The 7,218-nt window shown below is 36.9% G+C and overlaps 1 protein-coding gene across 1 annotated transcript in view; it reads right to left on the reverse strand.

Moving 5' to 3' along the window:
• Positions 1 to 588, reverse strand: part of LOC106458943 (guanine nucleotide-binding protein G(s) subunit alpha-like) — a 33,645-nt gene extending 33,057 nt beyond the window's left edge. The window contains exon 1 of the mRNA XM_022385309.1: positions 419 to 588. The gene's annotated coding sequence lies outside the window, so the exon portion shown is untranslated. The remainder of the gene's footprint in view (positions 1 to 418) is intronic.
• Positions 589 to 7,218: the final 6,630 nt, after the last annotated feature.

Consider the following 7,218-nt stretch of genomic DNA (forward strand, 5'->3'; position numbering starts at 1 on the left):
ATATTCACAAGATAGTCACTGGAGTTGGGATAGCGAATAGGCTGTATAATATAATATATTCACAAGATAGTCACTGGAGTTGGGATAGCGAAATAGGCTGTATAATATAATATATTCACAAGATAGTCACTGGAGTTGGGTAGGCTGTACATTACAATATATTCAATGGTAGTATGATAACTACATAAGCAATAGCATGCCGTTATCTTTATTGGATCTGGTCTGATATGAACAATACTATCTCGCTGGTGGTGAGTTTATTATATGCATATGTAGAGATGAATTTTGATTTATAAACATTTGTATCAAACAATATTTTGTTATTATTTTACTTATATACTAGTACACCAAGAAAGCTTACAAGCCCAGCTGTATCACGAATTAATAGATAATAAAATAGGGAGATATTAATACTTACCCTTATCTTAGTGCGAAATAAATGTTTCTATTACAGAAACATAGAAAATCCAAGTTACTAATCACAGATGTATCTCCAGGAAGGAAGAAACAGATCTTCCCTTCTCTACTACACCTAGTTCACACTCAGAGTAGAGTGAAACACCCTCTACGTTTTCTTATCTCTCGGGTTCGACTAAAATCAGGTGTGAGAGAAATAAGTTAAGAAACCAATGTCAACATGAACCGATATGTTATGGCTTATCTGTCTGTCTATGTAAACGTTCTCCATAATAAGCTAAGGGCGTGTATATGTTCCGAGGGGAGAAAGTCCAACTAGCTTTTCCACAAATCAAGCACACGCGACTTCTAAGACGCTTTACTGTATGAAATATATTCCGTGTAGGTATTTAAACAACTATCAGTTTTTCATGATATTTCAGTGGAACTCTAGGCAGAGTTGACACAGTAGGTTTGTGAACTTTGATGGACTGTAACTGCGTGGTGAAGGAAACGGAAACAACGTTTCGGTTTCTATACTGAAGTCTTCTTGTCGCAGAGTCGTCCTCTTTTCATTCAACTGGCAGTTGCAGTCAGTTGTGGTTCTCAAACCTATTTGTTTATATATCTTATTATTAGGATCAGACTGTTTATTTTACGATGATTATTTTGGCCACGTATAGTTTAAGTTCACTTAAATATATATAATAGTTATGAAAGGTTCACTGGGTGCATTATTTTCCTCGAATGTTTAGAAGCCGATACGTGTACGTGTTTTTCTTTTAGCAAAGCCACATCAGGCTATCTGCTGTGTCCACCTAGGGGGTTTGTTTTGTTTGTTTTTTGAATTTCGCGCAAAGCTACACGAGGGCTATCTGCGCTAGCCGTCCCTAATTTAGCAGTGTAAGACTAGAGGGAAGGCGGCTAATCATCACCACCCACCGCCAACTCTTGGGCTACTCTTTTACCAAAGAATAGTGGGATTAACCGTCACATTATAACGCCCCCACGGCTGAAAGGGCGAGCATGTTTGGTGTGACGGGGATTCGAACCCGCGACCGTCAAATTGCAAGTCGAGTGCCGTAACCACCTGGCCATGCCGGGCCTCCCACCGAGGGGAATCGAACACCTGATTTTAGCACTGTAAATCCGGAGACTTACCGCTGTCCCAGCTGGGGACTAGATGCACCAAGTAAAGTGTTATACGTCATTATTGTTGTTAGATACGCGTACAGTATATAATTTATTACAAAAACAAAAATTTCAGTGCACTATCCTGAATACACAGTATTTAAAAAGTAGGTTAAATTACTTTGGTTAATCCTGAATGAGGAATTAATGGATAAAGACCATTTATGTTTACATTAAACCTTCTAAACCAATGATTATTGTGACGTAAGACATGACGTTATTTCTCTCGCAACTACTTCTTTGGATATATTTTAGTATATGTCCATTCAATGTTTCAAAAATCGCACAGTAAACATTGCATGGCCAGCTTCAAAGAAGCGCATTTTTCTGGAATATGTACCTCTCTGCTTCAAAGAGGTTAATTTGTTTGAAATATGTATCTTTCTGTTTCGAAGAGACAAACTTTATTGAAATGTGTACCATTCTCTTTCGAAGGAGGCGATTCGTCAGGTTATCATTTTGAATATCTAAATACAAAAACGTAAATTGACGTTGTAACGTTTACAATAAATAATGAATAAAATTAAATTGTTGAATGATAGACCAGAAACGAGCTTTGATAGCTTTATAGGTTGAGATTTGTATTTACATTAAATAAAGATACAAAAGAAGAATTGTTTATCAGAAGACGTCTTCTTTTATCACTGGAAGGGAGTTGAAATCCGTAAATAAGATTATTTATTTGGTACTAGAATTTTCGCGCAAAGCTACATAAAGACTACCTTCATTTAGCCAGCCCCAATTTTGAACTTACTGCTAATTTTTGAGCTACTATCGTATAAACAAGTAGTGGAATTTAATTGTCACACTTTTCGCACTCAAGGTCCCAAAATACGGAGGGCTTTTTTTTTGCGGCAGCATGATGCGAACAATGAACATTCGGATTTACAGTTCGAGTACGTTAGCCAGTAGGAAACACCTGACCTACAAAAAGATCGTATTTTCAAAACTCTTAGAATGAAAATACACGCTTGTCTATTTGGGTCCTTGGAATGAAGCAACACCCTAAATCTCACATAATAATTAATACCCCTATCATACCACTAAGATATATTATACACATAAAATAAATAAATAAGCTAGTAATTGGCTAATCTCGTTCATTATCATTTGAAGGTTCCCACACACACACGGATATATATATATAACTTTTGTATTAAAGACACTGTCAGTAGAACTAACAGCAACTTAAAGTTCAGTCGTCAGAGAAGTATAAATTCTGCCTTTTGTATGCACTTTAATTCCCCAGTAATTCGGTGGAGTCGGTATATAATATTAAAGAGGCCAACATTCGCGGACGAATACAACATGTCTCCGCCACGCTGTCCCAACATGGCCAGTTTTGACACTAGAAAAATCGAAAACTGTTTACATCACTGCTTGGAACGTGCAAGAAGGTATCTTTGTACCAAATCCCATGTAAGTTGATTGACATACACATGTAAGTTGGTTGACATACACATGTAAGTTGGTTGACATACACATATAAGTTGGTTGACATACACATGTAAGTTGGTTGACATACACATATAAGTTGGATAACTTGGTTGACATATACATATAAGTTGGTAAGTTAGTTGACATACACATGTAAGTTGGTTGACATACACATGTAAGTTGGTTGACATACACATATAAGTTGTTTGACATACAAATATAAGTTGGTTGACATACACATATAAGTTGGTTGACATACACATGTAAGTTGGTTGACATACACATGTAAGTTGGTTGACATACACATATAAGTTGGTTGACATACCCATGTAAGTTGGTAAGTTGGTTGACATACACATTAATAGTTCACGAAAACCTCAAGTTATGCTTTCCTCGCTGAAAAATTTAGCAATAGACAAAAATTCCAAAATTGTCTATATGTCTGTTTGGGACCTGCAAAAAGTGTGTTGGTACTAAATCCTGTTCAATTGCCCGAGATAAGGTTAAGCAATTAACCAAAACCCCTAAAAGTATGAGTTATTTGACCTTTTGACCCCCTAAAATGACCAAAAATGGGCATATCCCATGTTTTGTATGTATAATTATGGGATTTGTAAAAAAAGTATCTTTGTGCCACATTCCCATGTTAATTGGTCAACATATGACAGAGTAATTGACCAAAACTCACTAAATTATGCTTTCTGTGGTATCTTGACCCTCCCATAATCACTAAAAATGGGCATGTCTACCATATTTGGTTGTGAATGTGTGGAATATGTAAAAAAGTATCGTTGTGCCAAATCCCATGTTAATTGGTCAACATATGACAGAGTAATTGACCAAAACTCCCAAACATTATGCTTTCTGTGGTATCTTGACCCTCCCATAATCACTAAAAATGGGCATGTCTACCATTTTTGTTTGTGAATGTGTGGAATATGTAAAAAAGTATCGTTGTGCCAAATCCCATGTTAATTGGTCAACATATGACAGAGTAATTGACCAAAACTCTCTAAATTATGCTTTTTTTGTGAGCTCTGACCTCCATTAACGGACTCAAAACGGACAAATTCAACCTTTTTGTGTCAATTTGATGAGCGAATGAAAATTTATATTTGTACCAACTTTCATCTTAATTGCTGCAAATATGACCGCACAGGAGCCCAAAATATATATTTTGGGGTTGTTTGACTTTTGACCTCATAAAATCCTTAAAGAGACCTAAATCAAAAAAAGAGAAGTTTGTGTGGACATGTTAGACCAAGGTATAACCCGACCAAGTTTTAAGTCAATCCACAGAGAAGTGTAGGAATGGCGGAATGTTTGGGTAACTGTTATTATGATAGGGCACTCATGAAAGTTATATCAAAAAACAAACCGTATTATAACAAAAGTTATATCTTGGATTTTTATAGTGGAAGTGATTTTGATGAATTTTATTATTTAGGCGTTTATTATCGCTGTTTCCGATTGTTGATTCGATTAATTATCGAATTAATGAAAAATTTTCAGATTATTCTGTCTAATTTTTTGTAGCTTTTTCATATGTAGTTCTTGAAAATAGGTCATAAAATTACATGTGTGTGTCGATCTAAATTTTATATGCAGTTATTTGGCATGGCCTGGTAGTTAGGACATTCGACTTCGAATCCTATTACCGAACACGATCGCCCTTTTAACCGTGGATACGTTTTAATAGTAGGGTCAATATCCATTTTATCGTTGGTGAAAAAGTTGGTGTTGACTAGCTGCCTTCTTAGTTTATTACCGCTAAATTAGGGACAGCTAGAGCAGATAACTCTCGTGTAGCTTTGCGCGAAGCTACAAAAACAGACAAACCATATGCCATTGCTGTACTATTTTTTTTATTATGTAACTGCCGTACCCTGCTTTTAGCAGTGTCAATGTATCATTCACTTGAATTTATTAAATATTTTGCACTTATTGGTCGACTCACCGCAACAATTTACGACAAATTATTAAACATTTCTGATGAGTTGTGTATATCGATTCATTTATTGGGAAAAACAGACTCAAAGTTGGTAGCAACACTTGTGGAATATAGTAGCCAATAAATGGTATGTATTGATCAAATATACTCGCCTGATTTGGTACTTTTTTACTGATTCAAAGCTTTTTCTGCACAAGTCAAGCGATATCGTGCTTGCTACTAGCGCCACCTGTTGAGAAATAAAACGAACTTTCCTCAAGATGTTCTGACAACTAAACATATTCTGTACAAAATATGCATAAACTCATGAAGAGTTGCAACGGCTGTGCATTTATAGGAGGGAGCTGACTTGAATTTTTCCCTCATGTTTTATTCATATATTCGTATCGGAAATTCTATGAGCTCGAATAAATCAATACCCGTGGCACCTATGCCTTGTACCCTTAATTGACTAACGTGGTCTAATGGCAGTTAACTATATGCTGGCTAATCCCATTGTATTTGTGTTATTTTTTTATTTACTGCGTGAAAAGATGCTGTTCTAACTTTTGCTTTTGTTCCTTATTTGCAGTGTTTCATGACACACCTTGGGAAAAAGAGATTCGCCGAGTCAATTACAGATCATACTAATTAGCATGCTCACAGAAAACTTGACATTTAAGTAAATCAACAATTTTTTTAGTGTGATACTGTATTCTCTTTATCGTTCGTAGAAGCGTTCAACTTGGGCTGGATATGGCCTAGTGATTAACGTGTCGGGTTGTGGTTCAAGAGAGAGTCCCAAGTTCACGTGCTGTTCCCCCCATCCCCCCAAGAAAGGCACCCCATAGTAAAAATGACTTTCAAATGTTTGTTTGAAGTTTAGCACAAAGCTACATAATGGGTTATCTGTGCTTTGCCCACCATGTGTATCGAAACCCGGTTTCTAGTGTTGTAAGTCCGCAGACATACAGCTGTGCCACTGGGGAGCAACTTTCAAATGCTACTATTCCAATAGGATAGCCCAAGATTCGGTAGTGGGTGCTATTTCCACTGGCATATTACTTTAAAATTAGATTAGCGTTTGATAGCCCTTTTGTAGCGTTGCACGAAATTCAACGAGCAGACAAATAATCCCCTTCCTTTCCAAATAGTTGTGAACATAATAAGAGATATGAGATGAGTATTAGTGCATTAGCATTCTAATGTAACGTTGCAAACTTACTTTGGAGAATGCCATAGAAAACAATACGTAGGGTAAACGATAAATCATACAAACTATTTTTTGTTTTCTTATGATTGCTCTACAGAATATACTTCCCTATCAGTACCCATTTGTTCTCGATTGTATTCATCATCCAACCAGGCTCGGCATGGCCAGGTGGTTAGGACACTCAACTCGCAGTCTGCGGGTCGCGGGTTCGAATCCCCGTCATACCGAAACATGCTCACCCAGTGTCCGGACTAGGACACTAGTCCTACTTCCGGATACTCACCTCCAAAAAGAATTTGGATCTGTTAGAAACACCATATGAAACTAATACTACCATGCAGCTAAAGCTGTCTTTCAACTCAATATGCAAGCCACCTTCTAGGGATTGAATTCGCATTTTTATTTTCGCCAACTATGGAAGCCAGACGTATTAGGCGTCGAGACCGTGTTAAACTTCTTATTCGTTAACATTCCCTCTTTCATGAAGAATGTTTCTCTATTAAAGTTGCTTCTTTATGATGTTACTTATAATTGCATTCTTCTCAATGAAACATTTCTTAAGCCTTCACAAGCTGCTAAGCTGTTTTGTTACCATTTTCTTCACTATGATCATCCTTCTGGTATTGGCAGAGGTGGTGTTGCTATTTGTTGTGGGGTTCGCCTTCCTTTCTGTATTGATATCTTACTCCCTAATGATTTTCCCCGAACATCTTCTCGTCACCGTGTACTTCCCTGCTAGCATTATTACATTGGTCACCATATACATTCGTCCTGGTCATCCTCTGCCTTGTAGATTATTTTGTACTTTGGATCGACTTTTTTACAGTTATATAATTCTTGCTGACCTTAACCTCCATAGCCATTCTGCTTCAGAGTTATCTCATTTTCACTCTGTACTATGTGGCATTTATTGCTCCCTCTTACCTCTCCCTTCTTGGAGTCGCCCTATTTACAATACATCTCCTGATGTTGTTTTGTTTCTTGCCAATCTTCACCTATTTTCTTACCTATCAGTGTTCCTTTCTTCTATTGGTAGTAGTCTATCTTCTAC

Source organism: Limulus polyphemus, unplaced genomic scaffold (genome assembly GCF_000517525.1).
Source record: "Limulus polyphemus unplaced genomic scaffold, Limulus_polyphemus-2.1.2 Scaffold536, whole genome shotgun sequence".
NCBI classification, from domain to species: Eukaryota; Metazoa; Arthropoda; class Merostomata; order Xiphosura; family Limulidae; genus Limulus; species Limulus polyphemus.